This window comes from Coptis chinensis, chromosome 6 (genome assembly GCF_015680905.1).
Source record: "Coptis chinensis isolate HL-2020 chromosome 6, ASM1568090v1, whole genome shotgun sequence".
Taxonomy (NCBI): domain Eukaryota; kingdom Viridiplantae; phylum Streptophyta; class Magnoliopsida; order Ranunculales; family Ranunculaceae; genus Coptis; species Coptis chinensis.
The window spans coordinates 42,936,916-42,956,769 of NC_141461.1; the positions used below are offsets into that span (position 1 = coordinate 42,936,916).

Here is a 19,854-nt window from a genome sequence, read left to right on the forward strand (position 1 = left end):
GTTGTCGGTTAATTACGTTAGGTGTTTTTCTTCGGCCCGACCTTACTCTCATGCAATGCTAAGACCAATATTAATGAAACACAACATTGTCACCAAGTACGGTACGGGTTTAAAACGGTATACTTGAAAAAAACTTAGTTCGTGTTTTAAACAGAACATCTCGGGAAAAAAGCGGAAAAAAAAGCGTGAAAAAAAAGCGTGGGGCATAAAAAGCGGGTTTAAAAGCGGTAAAAGCGGGTTTTAAAGCATTATAACGATATAATCGTAAAAAAAGCGGTAAAACCGATGATAAATAATATAATAGATAAGGAGTTTGATTTTCTATAAAAGTGGGAAAAAAATAGACACATAAAATAAAAATAATAATAATACAAATGAAAGAAAATTCAAATACATGAAAGTATCAAATTATCATTACTCATCCAAATACTAGAAGTTTTAGATTGATTGCCAAAACACTATTCAAAATAAGATACTACTAATTACCAACCATAATGGCATAATTAAAGTACTACAAATAAGTTAATAACTTTAAATTTTTAATTAATTATTAATAGTCTAAAGCAAAATAGAGCGGTCTCAATAAGTCAATCTAACGCCCACTCTTCAAAAGGTAAACTCCAAAACCCTTTTCTTTTCTAGCATTTTCTAAAAAAAAAAAAAAAAAAAAAAAAGTTTTTAAGCGGAGATTTTCAAAATCTCGGGTTTTAAACGTTTAAAAACGGTTTAAATCGTTTAAAAGCGGGTTTAAAAGCGTTTAAAAGCGCATTTTGTTGAAAAACCGGGTTTTAAAAGCTGGAACCGGACGCCTTGGCAATATCTCGGGTTTTAAACGCGTTTTAAACCCGTATTTGGTGACAATGAAACACAACAACACTCCAAACAATCCTGATATGCTAGTATGAACCTCTAACAGAATATGCGAGGTGTGGAAGAAAAGAGTACCTAAAAGCCTCCTTGCTTCGCTTATGAATAGCGTCTTGTTTACGCTTGCTTAATGTATATAACAAGTTAGAAACGAAAACTTTGAAAAAATGGAAGTTGAAACAAAACGTGGAAATCGGGCGGTTTCGGTAGAGGCGGCAGTGCGCTCGAGAATATCTTAGGCGGGCGCAGTCGCTTTCGGGCAAAAAGTAGGATTCAGCGTGTGCAGGCGCAAGTCGCGCTCAAGTTGGCCTTGGTAGAGGCGGCAGTCGTGCAGCAAAAGTTGGAATTCAGGTGTGTGGCGGTGCAGGTGGCTCAAGTTGGCCTTGGTAGGAGCGGTGGTAATTCCGGCCAAAGGGTGGGATTCCAGTGTGTGAAGCGAGGGCGCTCCACTTTGGCTTGCCCAGGGCGCAAGTGGGCTCCGAGTAATTTTTCGTGGAAACTTGCAAAGCTAAAACAGACAACCACAGTGAGAATCCAACCAAGGGTGGGTGGGTTATGGGACTTTGAAAAACTATCAAGTCTACAGAAAATAATACTAAAAAGTACTAAGACGGTAGCAGCGCCATTTGATAAACATAAAAAAGATAGTTTTACTAATGAATAAAGCGATGAACTCTAAACGCAAGTAAAACTATAAACTGAACTGTTACTTATCAAAGATATTTGTTTTCTACTCTCGAATCTATTGACGTAGAGTTGGAATAGAAGATTCGTTCTACTCCTAGTCCTTTAGCATTCAAGTTTTCTACAAATTGACGAGTCTATCCAAAGTCTAATGAGAGTAATGATGGAATTTATACTACGATGTAAATTCAAATAACAAGTTATGAATAAGCGAAATGACAGGATGCTAAGGGTTTGAATCTAGATAAAGAATTAAAGGGAATTGAATCCGCCTTAACTCGACTTAATCAACTAACAAAAACTCGTCGTGATCCAAATTGCAATGCTTCGCATATCAAAATGGTAGTTCTAATCCCTAATTATACATGGCATCTCTACCAATTGATAACTAGCATGTGAGGTCGTCCACCCATTCTCATGGCGAATCAACGACCTTCTAGAGTGGAATAAACTCTCATGACAATTTCTAAGTTAACAAAGATCAAGTTTCATCAAGGCTTCTTCAACCCCTCTAATGGAGGTTTAGCCTTGATTCATCAAGCTATCATTTCCCATTGAATTAACACTAGACATAATATAAAGATTTGAACTTTACTAATTAATTTGATTAAACAATACTTCAAATCTAATTAATAACTAAGAATTGAATAACAACAAGAATTGAAGTTAGATCTACAAATTTAAATGACAAAATCGAAATGAACAAAAATAAACTATTTTATTTATCTAATCTATGAAGAACAATGATTCAAAGAATTAATCTAAAATAACGTATGAAACTAATTAATTTAACTAATTGAATTCAAAAACTAGATCTACAAGCTATTTTAATGGCTACTTTTTATACTAAGCTATCTAACTATATCTCTCTTAAGAGCTAAGTCTTGTTTTATGTAAAGAAGGAGACCAGATCCACAGTTTTGTGCATGGGCTGAGGTCTCATGTTTTGGGCCTGAAAATCTAGCCCAAAGCCCAATTTCTTCAGTCCACAGAGTCCGTTTCAGTTGGCTTTGACTTCAACAGACTTTTTGTCCACTTCTGCTCCTCTGATTTGGTCAAGGCTTGGACCATTGGAAAGCTCTTTCCAAGCCGGTCGTTTTGACGTAAGGTAGACCCAAATCCAAGGCCTGAGTTCAAAGATATGGTCTTCGGAAGTTCTGCTGACTTATGCACTATTTCTGTCGTGTTGACTTTTCAGCTTTTGACCGGGCTTCATAAAGGCTTTGTCTCCTTAAATCTTGGCCTTTATCACATAACTTCTTAGCAACCAACCCTTTGCTCCTTTATATAGCCAAAGTGGCATATTTCTGCACATAATTAAGTTCCATGCCTGAAATACATAAAAGCACGTAATTAGCATTAACTCTTATTTATTACTCGCATAATTAGTCTAAAAGTAGTATTATTAAAGGGTTAAAACTACAGTTTTGGGCTCTTATCATGTGGTTTAGTGCAATATATTTTATTTGGCACGTGAAAGAATGAAAATAAGAGGTATTGTGATATTTCCAAATATTGTGGCTTAGTGTAATAATTTATTTGGCACGTGATAGAGTAAAATGGTTATGAGATACAAATGTATGATACCTGAATAAATTACGTAACGAAAATCCTATAACCTAGCTACCACAGCTCATATGATTGGCCCTTGTGTAGGGCGTATGTAATATGATTGGCCCTTGTGTAGGGTGTATGAGATGTTGATTGACCACCCTTGTATAGGGCAATCATAGCCGAATAGTGGTTTGATTATCTCGTTCGCAAAATTTAGAACGAGATGCGCGATATTTTATGCCGAATAGTGGCAGTGCCCACATAATGGCGTTCGTGTGAAGGTTACCTGGTATGTGATATCCCGCTTAGGGTAACTACGCACAGAGTAGTTCATTACGTGAGGGGAGGCATGTAGATGTACATGTTCGGCGTTGGGAAGCGATTGTGGTAGCGAGGGAAACTAGGTAAAACATAGAGACAACGTGATTCTAGAGACACTTGAAGAAACTCTAAATAATAATTGTGATGATATATCAAAGTGTACGTTAAATCTATAATAAATAATTGATTGTGGTTGTGAAATTGGTCTTTGAGATTGTTCTTGTTGGTTTAGTGAGATGATTGGAATTATGTATATGATATGTTTATTTTATTGTAATTTATGTTTCATTCACAATAGTTTTGCATAAGGGTGGGTTGAATTGATTATTTATGCAGGTGTGACCCACTTTGTGATCAGGCCTACACCAGTGTATGTATAGAGTAAGTTTTAGTTTTGTTATTTTATTATTAGATGTAGTTGATCTAGTACGGTTGGAAGCTAAGGCGCCTCGGTGGAGGAACTAAATGCCTTATTATTATTGAATTGGAAGCTAAGGCGCCTCAGTGGATGAACTACCTACTTTAATTATTGTACTTAAGAATGTTATATTATTCGTTGGATGTTAAGGCCCTCGGTGGAGGAACTAACTGCCTTATTGATTGTGCATATATATGTATAAGTATGATTTGTATTTTAGGGCAACCCATACCAGCATTGTTTATAATGCTGACCCGATTTGCTTGTTCGTTTATCAGGTGTGTTCATAAAATGAACATAGTCGATAAGTCTTAACAGGATTAGTGTTGAAGAAGGTTGATTGCTGCTTGTGGTTTGCGTTAGCGTCTCATTACAGAATATGTTTTGTTTTCCCTTGAGGTGCAATAGATTTTCAGTTGAGACAATGTTTTTGTATTTTCAGTTGTAATTATAATTGAAATGATGTATAAGGGGAAGTTTGTAATTTAATCATATTTGAGAATTTTTGTAATGTAGAGGACTTTTGTTTTTTTTTTTTTTTTTTATTGGTTTCAAATTATTGGAATAATCAAACGGATAATGGGTTTTTGGAATTTGAGAGTACATCACACCTCAAAAATCGAAGAGTCGGGAACAAATATTGTTTTTCTGATTTTGTCGAAATTCAAGGTGTGACATAAACACTCCACCAAAGAAGAGCACATCTCACCATACCAGGCGCCATAGAAGTATGCATTAGCCTAATTATCATAAGGTGCCCTAGATAGAAAATTCGATACTGCATCTCCACCTATATTCAACAATTCAGCCATGTGCTCCTGAAACTCCTCATCCGTGGAAGCATAAGCACATTTCTTGAATAAGCCCACCAACACTTTCGAAACACCACATGTCTTTGACAAAGTTGTTCTAAGGTTGTTCTCCATGTGCCACAAGCAAAAACTGTGATATGAACCAGGAAATACAAGAGGAATGTTCACAATCAAACCATAATGTCTATCACTCAAAAAGGTATACCTTTTCTCATACCCAAAAGTCTTTTTAAATATATTGATAAACCAAAACCAATTGGATTCATTTTCAATATCAACAACACCAACAGCAAGAGAGAATAATCCTACAAAACCACATAAAATAATCAAATATGAGATAACTGAAAAGTTATGAACAATACATATTCATACCTAAAACAGATATGAACACTGATTGTTCATATTTGTTGTAGTATGATTACTCATTGTTCATACCTTTAAATAGGTATGAACACTCATTGTTCATACCTTTAAACAGATATAAACAATGAGTGTTCATACCCAAAACAGATATGAACAATGAGTGTTCATATCCACAACAGCCATGAACAATGATTGTTCATACCTATTGGAGTATGAACACTCATTGTTCATACCTCTAAGCAGATATGAACAATAAAACATGAAAGTAAAAATTAAAGGAACACCTTGATCTTCATTTTTGGCAGTAGTAACCAACAAGCATTGTTTATACTCTGATCTCAAGAAGGTTCCATCTAAATACACTATTGCTCGATAGTATTTAAAACCATTAATACTCGATTCAAAAGCAACAAATACCCTCTCAAACTTCCCGCTCTCTTCATTCACCTGAAGATCAACACAATTCCCAGGATCTCTTCGCTTCAACTCCTTCGTATACCACAAAAGTTCATTATAGGATAAAGCAACATCACCATACAACTCTATCAATGCCAACTTCTTACCTACATAACTCATATGTTTAGAAATCTTAAGCCCATACTCACGACTATAAAAAAAAGTAATATCTCCCAATGACAAAGATGGTTTGTCTCTAGCAAAATCCAATATATGAGTTATTACAAGATAAGAAGTGAGAGGAGGATGGTTGTAGTATTTAAATGCAAAACCACAAGTGTGTGTGAGATTAATCTTCTTAATTTCAAAACTTTCATATGTATCGCAAGAGTGTATACACCATTCACAGTTTCCCTCATTCTTATTCTCACAAACCGCGGTCACTCTAAACTCGTCATTCTTGATTAATTCATATTTGTAACCACTGACAATCGAATACTCTATCAATTTACAGTGAAACTCAGGTGCACCTAAAGCAAATCGCTGCCCAACACCACCATCAAAGTTTCTTGCCCAAAAATCAGACTTGTAAAGTTAACCACACCACCACCACCACCAACTGAAGAACTTGATGAACTTGAAGAACTTGCATAAATATAACCACTAGAGGTAATCAACGAAGTGACACAAACAACCACCCTGATCTCAACAATTGCAATCTTCTTTGTAAAATAATAACAAGCCAAAGAATGCAACTCCCCATCAGATTCAATCAAGTTATCTTTCTCATCACGGTTGAAACACATATTATAGCATTTTAATCCCAAATCAGGCCATTTCCCATGTAACTCTTGTGCAACACCATCAATAGAAGAATTCAACCCAATACGAATGGAAAGACTACCACCATTGTAGCAAAAAACTCTAATCACACTATGCTTTATATAAACTGTAAAATCAGAATAAAAAATACATCATCAAATGTATTTACAACAACTATGAACATTGGTTGTTCATACAACAAATACGTATGAACATTAATTGTTCATAGCAAAAAGCAAAATCAAAACCTAAAGTTCAATTAGGAAAAGTACATAAAACAGAGTTTTCAAAACAAACATGATATAAAAACTATATCATTGCTATAAACAAATTATATCTCAAAATCACATATCTGATCTAAAATATGAACAAACAAAGCACGATATAAAAACTAACTTTTTTAGACATCAGTACAACACATAATATCATTGCTATAAATAATAGTTGATTTCAAAACAAAATCAAATGAAGATTTCAAATTACTATAAACATATAGGTTATAAATACAAAGTTTGACTAAACCTTTTTAGACGACAAGAAGAAGAAGCTATGGATTGAAACCTTCAGTTGAGAAAATCACTCGATTTTCAATTGAGGAAGAAGAAGTAATCAATTGAAACCAGAGCACATTGTTTATTTCTAATTTTGAAAACATCTTTCATTTATATATTAACACATGAAAGGGTAAAAGCGGTATTTAATAAATTTATAATGGACTGGGCCAACTTAATTTGTCCTTAAGGGTTATTAAAATAAAATAACTGGGTTCGTGAATTGTTTCGAAGAGGAAAATGGGTTTGAGAGTGATTATCACAAAACACTGTCCTCTAGAGTTGTTTTGAATCGAAATCGGCCTAATTTCTTTTTTTTTTTCTTTTTTTTTAAGAAAAAGCTAGGCATTAAGGATACCCCAACCTTTATTTCATCATGATCTCAAGTACAGCTTACCCTTTTCATCCTCTTTGACCAAAACATGTAGCCTTAATTTGGTCTAAAGGGGGAATGAAAAACAAAACTCTTTCATCTTTAGTATTACAAATTTTTGATAAATAATCTGCAGCTTGGTTCCCTTCTCTGTAAACATGTTCAAAGTCTACCAATTCAAAATCTATGATGAGTCGCCTTATATGTGCTATGATGTTCCTGTCAATCCAAGGTGGTTCCTCCTTTAAGTTCAGTATTCGCACAACCCGCATAGAATCAGATTGTACATGTAGCCTCGTTATATTCATCTGGGCTGCTCCTTAAAGACCTTTCAAGATGCCAAGCAGTTCCTGGAGAAGCACTGAGGGAAAGTTTGATGATCCAGTAAACTCCAGTAGGACCGTACCGTTTTGATTTCTAATTATCCCACCATACCCTGCATTGCAAAGCTGTAACAAACCATCTTCATTCAGCACATGCAAGTACCTGATCCTTTGCCTTTGACCAGCAAACCCATTGTTCCTCATTCTGCTTGAAGTTTCCTTCAACCCCTAGCTTTTGTAGCAACACTCGCAACTCATGGCTCTCCTTTACTGACTGCAATGTCTTTCCAAAGTACAATTTCATATCATTTAGGATCTGCATACTCAAAACACTTGGTAGTCTTTTTCCTCCCTCTCTTTATTCGCCAGTTGCTCTCATTCCATATTGCATGGACTGTTGCACAAGTAATGGCTCTAATAATCTCATTTTGCATCGAGTTCATTCTGCATAATCTCATTAAGAAATACCACTCATCATGTGATTGTTTCACCTGCCCAGATAAACCCATAGCTAGCTTGAGCCTTGCCCAAACTTGTGTTGAGTACACACAATCAAAAAATATATGTGAAGAACTTTCCTCATGACCAGTACAAAGACAACAAGTGGATTGGTTTATAACTTTCTTGAACATAAGTCTATTTTAGGTGGGCAAATAAGATCCAGAGAAGAGTTGCCAAACAGTAAAAGAGTGTTTGGGCACCGATAACTTACCCCAAACTAACTTGAACCATTTTACTTTTCCTCGAATTTTCTTAAGAGAAAGATAAGCAAATGTGAGGGAGAAAAGTCCAGTACTAGTTAGTGTCCAGATGACTCGGTCCTCTGTCAACTAGCTATTCAACTCCGTTTCCATGATCAACATTTTTAGCTCACAGCTTGGTAATTGACAAATAACGTTTGACCAACTCCCATTTTCAATAATTGATCCAACACAAGCATCGTCATGAATAGAAGTTGCTAGCAGTTCTCTCGCTTGTACATTGAAGATAAGAGGACCAAAACACCACGGATCATGCCAGAAGCTCGTTTTCAACCCATTTGCAATACTATATCTCACACTATTCCAAGTAGCCTCCCTATGTCTGAGGATGCCTCTCCACACCCAAGAACAGTCCTTGGGTTCCTTCATAGTCCATAAATGTCCACCCTTTATTTGATGTTCCCATGTCCATTTCACCCACAAGCAATCATACTTCTGAGCAATCTTGACAACAAGCCCACAGTACACTACTTTATTCCAAGTTCTAGGATCGAGAAGCCCAAGACCTCCTTGGTTTTTAGCCACTCTCAATGTTTCATGACTTGTATGATGCATCGTCCTCACCATAGAAGGTCCAGCCCATATGAACATGTTGCATAGCTTTGCCACCTTATCCAACACAGTTTTAGGCAATACAAAAGTTGTAACGCACGTATTTTAAATACGTATTTTTTTTTAATTAATTAATTAATTATTTATTTATTTTCAAAATTCGTCGGATTGGACTCGGGATACGTGGGCCTGATTTTGGGCCCGAGTCTGTGTTGGGCTTGGGTTTTGGACCCAGTATATATATAAACATTTTTTTCTAGAAAATAGGGTTCTGGAGAATAAAATAATGAAAATGGAGAGATGAAAGTCTGGATTTCTGCGGACGGCTCGGACTCGGAGAAATTCGTAGGAGCTATTCATACCAGTGAGTAGATTTTATCTCTCACTACTACTAAAACTATGATTTTAAATTCGGTTTAGTATTTACGTATTTTTTCTTGTTGAGTGTTTTTCCACCGGTGTTTATATAATTTTTAGTTATTTCGATATGTTTAGAGTTTGTACTTGAACTCATTGAACCTCTACGGACGCCGATGGTGGGCGTCAATGAGTCCACAAACAAGAAATCCAGCCTCTCTCTATTTGAATATTTAGTGATACGTTATACTTTTAACTGTTGTTGAACCCGTTGTTGAAGCTTTGAATAGTAAGCTTTTTGAATATAAGCTAATGGCGTCGCCTAGCATGAGGATTGTGTGAACTCTTAGTTGTTTGTTTTGGTTTGAAAATGACGGGGTTTGATTGATTGTTTGGGGTTGGAGTACGGTCATTGTTGGGAGCTTTGAAGATCAATTTTAACGCCCATTACTTCGCGGAAACCGGGGACTTTGATTTTTGTGTATTTATTTTCTATATTTGAACTGTTTTGTGGTATTGTGGGTTGGTGTATGATGTTTGGTGGTAGTGGGGATGGTTGGGGCTGTCGATTAGAGCTAGGTGGAAGCCATTAATGGCGGTCGAAATATTCTCAGATCTAGTTTGGTGAGGGTTGGATGGAACAATTTGGGGTTGTCGCTTTTATTAATGTTAGAGGGTTTTTGTTTGGGAGTCTAACCGATTTAATGGAATGGGAGATGGTGGTGGCCGGAGATTGGTGGCTGGAGGAGGAGAACTAGGGAAGAAGAAGAACTGTGGACCGAACTGGGCTTGGGCCTTGGGCCTTAGGTGTTTAGGTTGGGCCCGGGTGTGGGTTAAGTTCCTTGGGCCGACCTTGTTTTGTTTTGCCCGGTCAAAAAGCCTTAGATGTTTGGTTTGGGGCCCAAATTCTATTAGTGGCTTGGGCAAATTTCGATGGTGGTTGGCGAAATTTGAGTTTTAGTTTATGTGGGCGAAATCTAATTTAAGTGGTTGGGCCCCTTTTCTTTTTGTTTGAAATTTTTGGGTGAACCACTTAACCTGCTTTTTGGGCGGTTTTTCTAATATTTATGGACCAAATCCATTGGACTTAAAATAGATCTAATTGGGTGTAAAATAAAATAAATAAGTAGACTTTTAGACTTAGGGTAATAAGGTTTTGGCGGCGGTTAGGTCGAACCGGGACCGTGAGTCATGAGCGCAATGAGTGAACCATGCACTAAATCTTAGCCATGAACCATGGCTATGACCACCTGAACTGTCGAACACCTAAAAGAACCGGTTTGACTTTGGGGGAGACGGTTTGACTTTGACCAGGATAGTTTGACTTTGACCATGACCTGTTGACTTTGACCATGGACGGTTGACTTTTACCTTTGACTTTGACCATGACAGTTTGACTTTGACCAGGACCTGTTGACTTTGACCATGGACGATTGACTTTGACCTTTGACCATGGACGGTTGACTTTCACCTTTGACTTTGACCATGACAGTTTGACTTTGACCAGGACCTGTTGACTTTGACCATGGACGATTGACTTTGACCTTTGACCATGGACGGTTGACTTTCACTTTTGACTTTGGCGATGACAGTTTGACTTTGACCATGGCATGTTGAGTTTGACCTTGACCATGAGGTGTTGACCTTTGTAGATTGACTTTGGATCATTGTAATTGAATTTGTGGATGTTGACTTTTCCAGGTTTTCATATGTTTGTTTATATGGATATATATAGTAATAAAAAAATCGTCGGATATCAGATAACTTGGTTTAGTAAATTATCTAATTTAGATTTGGCGTGAGTAGTGTGTAAAGCATATTGGGCTTTGATTGTGGGTATGGATTGTTTAATTGTCTTCGTTTTATGTGTATATTATATGGACACATATAGTAATAAAATCTTTGTGGAAGCTTGTATAATTTGGTGGTCATTATAAGAAAGATTTGACCTTGATGTTGTGTATTTTGACACGTGACGATATTGAGATATTAGGAGATATTATATTCCTAATACGTTATAATAAAATGTATGTGATACGTTGAAGCATTGTGACATGAGATAATATCTTTGGGATATTTATATTAATGCAATATCTTGGAGAAATGTATATACACTCCATTATTTTATATGTGAGATGCTAGTATAGCATTTGGTGAATATTTGCCTACCGGGAGTGTGGCGTTGTTAATAATATATTGGCACGTGAAAGAAAGACTAACGTGACTATGAGATATAATTGAGATGTTTCTAGATATTATGGCTTAGTGCTTGATAAGGTAATTGACCGCGACGTGATATAGTAGAAATGTTTATGAGTCATTAATGTATGACACTGAATAAATTACATAACGAAAATCCTAGAACCCGACTACCACAACTCATGTGATTGGCCCTCCGGCGTTTGATTAAAATTTGAATGAATAGCGCCAGCCCTTGATTGCGAAAAGTATCATAGCGAATAGTATTCCGATTATTCCGTTCGCAAAATAGAACGATGATCGCAATATTTTATGCGAATAGTGGATCTTTACATAGATTTGGCTTCCGTGTGAGGATTTACCCGTGTCGGCATCCGGTTCGGGGTGGTTCGCCACCTGAAAGTGGCTCATTTGTAAAGGGAGGCATGTGGATGTACATGTTAGGGTAGCTGTGGAAACTAGGTAAGACATATAGATCTGACGTGATTTTAGGGACACACAAAGAAAGCCCGAAATAATCTAATTATGGTAATATGTTGGTTAATGATGTATCTTTAAATAGATGAATGTATATAATATGTTTGGTTGGTTATAGTTTAGTTAGAACCTAAAAGCCTCGATGGAGGAACTACATGCCTTATTTAGTATGAGTATAGGTTGTTGTGTGGTTAAGTGGGAAGTTAAGGTTTCGATGGAGGAACTACCGCCTTAGTTATTGAACTTAAGGATGTTGTATTAGTCGTTGAAAGTTAAAAGCCTCGGTGGAGGAACTAAGCTGCCATTATGGATTGTGTATATATATGTATATTATATGTTGTATTTTAGGGCACACCAAAGATTTTTATAATCTTGACCAATTGCATGTTTGCTTGTTCGGGTGTGTTCATTCAATGAACATAGTTGATAAGTTTTGACGAGGTTTAGTGATGAAGAAGATTAGTTCTTTGCTTGGGGTTTGCAAGCAAGCATTTCATCTCGAGTTGTGTTTTGTTTTCCCCTTGAGGTGATATAGATTTTCAGAGTTGAGATAATATTATTTGCATTTTCATTTGTAAATTGTTTTATAATGAAGAGGACTTTGTTTAAGTTAAAATTTTTATTGGTTTTAATTATCCGCATATTTTAAACTGTTTATGGGCTTTTGGGAGTGGAGAGTCCACACACCCGGAGATCGAAGAGTCGGGGGACAAATAATGTTTTTTCAGACTCATCGAAATTAGGTGTATGATTTGGTATCGAGCATTTGGTTAGCTTAGACTAGGGTGAGTCTAGGTGATTCTCGGATCGTGGTTTATGGGTAGTGTTTAAGAAGTAATATTTTCAAAACTATTTCCGCTAGTTGTTTTGTTTTTACAAAGAAAATGAAAGAGATATAGAAATAAAGAGAGTCAATATTTTTCTTGATTTGTTTGTACGTGTAATGTGTATATTTATATTAGTTACTCTGGTGGAGTGCATATGAGATGCTTTTATTTTTCCTTATCATATGAGGAGTGGTTATATTTGTAATATATTAATTATTAACGGATTTGATCAAAATGATGTGTGTTGCTATAGTGTGGTTTTATTGTTTGTGTTCATTTTCACGTGGAGTATGGATTAAGTACGACCACATGTCTGTGAACGTTGTATTTGAGTGTCATGTTATTATTCAAGAAATAATAAGATATTTAATCTATATTGAATGAGTTGTATTATCTGATGGCTTTGTGACGTACTAAGTAAGGAACTAATTGCCTCGGTGTTGGAGGAACTATCTCGCCACCTTTCATTAACGTTAATGGATGAATAGTATTTTTAAAGTATAAAGAGATTAATTCTTTTAGAGGTGATTAGTTAGAAATAGATTGAATATAATAATAAAATATATCGTGTATTCTTTTTTGAGATGTATATACTTGATATATCGTGTATTCTTTTTGAGATGTGTATACTTGATATACGCGTGTATTTTTGAGATGTGTATACTTATTATACACGTGTATTTTTTTTGAGATGTGTATACCGCAGTATACACGTTTATATATTGTATATAGATGAACTATTTGTATGTGATGATTAATATTGTTGTACCAAGAAAACATGCATGTGTAGGTTGTTTTCTTAAGGTCACAATTACTAATGATTAATTAAAATAATGGTGATAATTGTTATTTTTGATTTATGTAGAGGATGTCTTAATATAATGATGATCGTATTTCCACAACAAACGGATTTTTTTATTTTGTCTTATAAGTGTGTCGTGCCTATAAATTATGACATGATTGATTAATATCGTTAAATTAGTTTCACATGATTTTGGCATATTCGAAAAGTATTTACTCTTAATTAAGGTCTATATGATTTTGATAGAGGAACATGAAAAATTATTTTTGATACGTGCTATATTTGATCCAGTTGCAAGCATGAAATAGGATTCAATGGTTGTTTTAAATTTAATATTTCTGAGAGCATGACTAAAGTAATATAAAGTTTATTGTAGTATCAATGACACGAGTGATTTTTGTTTTAAGTGTATTAGGACACTAATTTTCTTTTATGCATGATATGAAAGACTCCCTAATGTTTTATACCGGGATGAACCTTCTCCATATTATTGATTAATTAAGTAGAATCTTAATTTTTTCGTAGAGTTTGCTACGTGTTAAGAAACTACATGCTAAAAAGATATAATATATTTATCTTGTATTTAAATGATAGTAATAATTTGTTTTAATATAGACAGTTAAACTGTAATAGGTTTTGTAATGGCATGAGGATATATATTCGGGTATTATTTAAAAATAATTAATTCCAATGTTATCTTGTTTAAGTTTAATCAACGTGCATTCTTGTATAGGTTCTAAGTTAATAACCAACGTTTTGTTCGTATAGCTTTACTTCCGAATCTCGGGACGAGATTCTTTTGAGATAATATATGTGATGCTTGACGTATTTTAAAAATATTTTTATTAATTAATTAATTAATTATTTATTTATTTTCAAAATTCGCCGGATTGGACTCCGGGATCGTGGCCCTGATTTTTGGGCCGAATCAGTGTTAGGCTTGGGTTTTGGACCCAAGTATATAAAAACACATTTTTTCTAGAAAATAGGGTTCTGGAGAATAAAATAATGAAAATGGAAGATGAGAGAGATGAAAATTTGGATTTACGAGGGTGGAGTAGTGGCGGCTCGGTTCGGAGAAATTAAGTAGGAGCTATTCATACCGGTGAGTAGATTTTATCTCTCACTACTACTAAAACTATGATTTTAAATCGGTTTAGTATTTACGTATTTTTTTCTTGTTGAGTGTTTCCGACCCGGTGTTTATATAATTTTAGTTATTTCGATATGTTTAGAGTTTGTACTTGAACTGATCATTGAAATATGACGCCGATAATTTTAAAGCGTCTTGAAGTCCACAAAGACAAGAAGCTTTCGCCTCTCTCTATTTGAATATTTAGTATTCTCGTTATACTTTTAACTTGTTGTTGAACCGTGTTGTTGAAGCTTTGAATAACGCAAGCTTTGAATAGGCGTTAATGGCGTCGCCTTTAGCATGAGGGATTGTGTGAACTCTTAGTTGTTTGTTTTGGTTTGAAAATGAGGGGTTTGATTGATTGTTTGGGGTTGAGATACGGTGGATTTGTCTTTTTGGGAGCCTTGAACAAGTCAATGATCTAACGAGCCCATTAATTACCGAAACCGAGGACTTTGATTTTTGTGTATTTATTTTCTATATTTGAACTGTTTTGTGGTATTGTGGGTTGGTGTATGATGTTTGGTGGTAGTGGGGATGGTTGGGTTTGTCGATTAGAGCTAGGTGGAAGCCATTAATGGCGTGTCGAAATATTCTCGATCTAGTTTGGTGAGGTTGGATGGAACAATTTGGGGGTTGTCGCTTTTATTAATGTTAGAGGGTTTTTGTTTGGGAGTCTAACCGATTTAATGGAATGGGAGATGGTGGTGGCCGGAGATTGGTGGTGGTCGGAGGAGGAGAACTAGGGAAGAAGAAGAACCGGTGGATGCGGGGCTTGGGCCTTGGGCACTTAGGTGTTTAGGTTGTTTGGGTGTGGGTTAAGTTCCTTGGGCCGACCTTGTTTTGTTTGCTCGGTCAAAAGCCTTAGATGTTTGGTTTGGGCCCAAATTCTATTAATGGCTTGAGAAATTTCGATGGTGGTTGGCGAAATTTCAGTTTTAGTTTATGTGGGCGAAATCTAATTTAATTGGTTGGGCCCTTTTCTTTTTGTTTTGAAATTTTTGGATGAACCACTTTGTGTTTTGGGCGGTTTTTAATATTGCATGGACGATCCATTGGACTTAAAATAGATCTAATTGGGTCGGGTAAAATAAATAAGTAGACTTTTAGACTTAGGGTAATAAGGTTTGGGGCTTGGGGTTTAGGTCCGGAACCAGGACCGTGTGGTTTTCGTGAACCATGACTTTGTCTTTATTTATGACCTGACCTGTCGAACAACGAAAAACCAGTTTGACTTTTGACCAGACGCTTTGACTTTGACCAGGATAGTTTGACTTTGACCATGACCTGTTGACTTTGACCATGGACGGTTGACTTTTACCTTTGACTTTGACCATGACAGTTTGACTTTGACCAGGACCTGTTGACTTTGACCATGGACGATTGACTTTGACCTTTGACCATGGACGGTTGACTTTCACCTTTGACTTTGACCATGACAGTTTGACTTTGACAGGACCTGTTGACTTTGACCATGGACGATTGACTTTGACCTTTGACCATGGACGGTTGACTTTCACTTTGACTTTTGCGCGATACGCAGTTTGACTTTGACCATGGCATGTTGAGTTTGACCTTGACCATGAGGTGTTGACTTTTTAGATTGACTTTGGACCGGTTGAGTTAATTTGTGGATGTTGACTTTTCCAGTTTTTCATATGTTTGTTTATATGGATATATATAGTAATAAAAATCGCCGGATATCAGATAACTTGGTTGGTAAATTATCTAATTTAGATTTGACGTGAGTAGTGTGTAAAAGCATATTCGGCTTTGATTGTGGATTTGTGGATTGTTTAATTGTGCTTACGTTTTATGTGTATATTATATGGACACATATAGTAATAAAATCTTTGTGGAAGCTTGTATAATTTGGTGGTCATTATCTAAGAAAGATTTGACCTCGATGTTGTGTATTTTTGACACGCGACGATATTGAGATATTAGGAGATATTATATTCCTAATCGTTATAATAAAATGTATGTGATACGTTGAAGCATTGTGACATGAGATAATATCTTTGGGATATTTATATTAATGCAATATCTTGGAGAAATGTATATACACTCCATTATTTTATATGTGAGATGCTAGTATTGGTGAATAACCACGGGGAGTGTGGCGTTGGTAATAATATATTGGCACGTGAAAGAACTAACGCGTGACTATGAGATATAATTGAGATGTTTCTAGATATTATGGCTTAGTGCAATAAGGTAATTGACCGCGACGTGATATAGTAGAAATGTTTATGAGTCATTAATGTATGACATGAATAAATTACATAACGAAAATCTGAAACCCGACTACCACAACTCATGTGATTGGCCCTTCCGGCGTTTGATTAATTTCGAACGGCCTTCGGGCGTGCCCCCGGGCGTGCGAATAGTGGCTTGATTATTCCGTTCGCAAAATAGAACGATGATGCGCTTAATATTTTATCCGAATAGTGGCGGTGCTTACATAGATTTGGCTTCCGTGTGAGGATTTACGGTGTCGCGGCATCCCGCCAGTGGTGGTTACGCACGGAGTGGCTCATTATGTAAAGCGGAGGCATGTGGATGTACATGTTCGACGTTGGGTTTTGACATTGTGGTAGCCAGGAAACTAGGTAAAAGACATAGATACTGACGTGATTTTAGGGACACAAAGAAAAGCCCTGAAATAATCTAATTATGGTAATATGTTGGTTAATGATGTATCTTTAAATAGATGAATGTATATAATATGTTTGGTTGGTTATAGTTTAGTTAGAACCTAAGGAGCCTCGATGGAGGAACTACATGCCTTATTTAGTATGAGTATAGGTTGTTGTGTGGTTAGTGGGAAGTTAAGGCTACCGTGGAGGAACTACCGCCTTTAGTTATTGAACTTAAGGATGTTGTATTAGTCGTTGAAAGTTAAGGCGCCTCGGTGGAGGAACTAACTGCCGTATGGATTGTGTATATATATGTATATTATATGTTGTATTTTAGGGCTACTCACACCAAAGATTTTTATAATGTCAACCCGATTTGCATGTTTGCTTATCGGGTGTGTTCATTCAATGAACATAGTTGATAAGTTTTTTGAGGTTTAGTGATGAAGAAGATTGGTTCTTTGCTTGGGGTTTGCGTTAGCATTTCATCTCAGGTTGTGTTTTGTTTTCCCTTGAGGTGATATAGATTTTCAGTTGAGATAATATTATTTGCATTTTCATTTGTAAATTGTTTTATAATGAAGAGGACTTTGTTTAAGTTAAAATTTTTATTGGTTTTAATTATCCGCATATTTTAAACTGTTTATGGGCTTTTGGGAGTGGAGAGTGCGTCACACCTCGGAGATCGAAGAGTCGGGGACAAATAATGTTTTTTTCCGAATTCTGTCGAAATTCGGGGTGTGACAAAAGTTTTTGCCCAATAAGTTTGGAAGGAGGATAGGACTGACTATACAAGCTGCACCATTCCTGCTCGGCTGAGAGTTGTGTTTTTCCAATTAGAAATTCTAGCTGTAATTTTCTCAATGAGTAGGAGGCATTCCCTAATACCCAATCTGGTGGCCGTGAGAGGTGATCTAGATAGGAAACCGGAGGAGAAACCAAGGAGATTCCTAGAACATCAACAAGTTGTAGCCATTCTTCCTCAGACATGCTTCCAGTGAGTAGAGTGGTTTTTGCATTACTAAAATGTAGCCCGGTTGCATGAGAAAATGAGGCCAAAATATTTTTTTTCACCAAAAGAGACTCCATATCGCCTTTACAGAAGAGCATTACATCATTGGCAAAGCAAAGATGAGAAATAGCAATCTTTCTACATTTTGAGTGTGCATGGATAGACTTAAACCTTAGCCCTTGTTGCAACATAGCACTTAACACCTCCATTACAAGAACAAAGAGATATGGGGAGACTGGATCGCCTTGCCTGAGTCATTGCTTTCCTTCAAAATAGCCTTCCGGTGTCCCATTTACTAGGACTGAGTAAAAGGGGGACGAGTAGCACATATGCAACCATTCAATGAACAAAGGAGGGAATTTAAACTTTTGTAGGATCACCAACAGAGATTGCCAGCTAATAGAATCATAGACATTCTTGATGTCCAGCTTTATTGCACACCTTTTTGGTCCTCTCTTTCGGCCATAACCTCGCAAAAGTTCATGAGCAAGCAACAAATTATCCTGTACATATATAACACCCCGTCTTTTTAATTGCATTTTTCCTATAATAATATAAATATAAATAATAATAATAATGTAAATAGAATACAGAAATAGGATATCCAGTTGTTAGAAAAAAAAAGCCCGTAAGTAAGTAGATAGGATAAAAGCCCGTAAGTAAGTAGATAGGTTTAAAACCCGGGTTTTTCGGAGAGGTTTGAAAAACTAGAAAATAAGGGTTTCTCACGTAGAGTTTGGAGGAAAGAAAAAAAAAAGGTGGGAGTTTTACTGAGAGAAAAAAAAGGGGTTTGAACAAGAAAGATCGTTGTCGACTTCAGGCTTTGGAGGTTTTCGATTTCGGGGAGCTGTTCGGGCTGTTCGATTTTAACAGTGAGTAGTCATACTATATCATATTTTTTTATGCGTGTCGATTTAAACACACCAGTAATCACACCAGTAATCACGTTTTCTCTACCTGCGTTTTTGTCAACTCTGTTAAAGGGTTAGATACACTTTGGAACCACAGTAGAGGAATTAGGACGACTCTTGGCAATTAACTCCGCCAAGTCCGACACTAGGGGTCGATGATGGCCGCCATCGCCAGCACTCAAACCGTTCCTTGTCTTTTTCTTTTGTATGGTTTTACTTGTATGGTTGAATTGTTACTGTGAATGCTATTGATAATGTTTTGGATGAGGGAATGTGAAGTGAAGCTTGAGCGACCATTAATGGTCGCTCAAAACAAGAACTCAAACCGTCCCAAATTTTTGGTGTTGTTTTGAATGTTTGTTGTGTATGAATTTTGTTGCTGTTGTTGTTGGGTTTATGTTGATGGTTGGGGGTTGGATTGGATGTTGGAAATTGGACAGTTGAAGCTTGAAATCAACCTTTAATGGCGTCGGTCGTTTTTTTTTTTTAGTATAACAGAATCATGCTTTGTTGATATGGGTAGATAGGGTTTTTCACCCTGAATCAAACCGCTGGGTTTGTTTTACTGATGGGTGGCCGGTGGTGGCTGTGTGGTGGTCGGTAGTGGTTGTTTGAAGGTAGAGAAGAAGGAGATGAACAGTACCCAAAAACGATTTTGGGCTTGGGCCAAAATCGTGGGCTTATATGTTTATTTTGGA

The 19,854-nt window shown here is 36.3% G+C and overlaps 1 long non-coding RNA gene across 1 annotated transcript in view; it reads left to right on the forward strand.

Moving 5' to 3' along the window:
• The first annotated feature begins 18,898 nt into the window (after nucleotides 1–18,898).
• Nucleotides 18,899–19,854, forward strand: part of LOC147493072 (uncharacterized) — a 55,273-nt gene continuing 54,317 nt past the window's right edge. The window contains exon 1 of the long non-coding RNA XR_015198850.1: nucleotides 18,899–19,117. This is a non-coding gene — a long non-coding RNA (uncharacterized LOC147493072). The remainder of the gene's footprint in view (nucleotides 19,118–19,854) is intronic.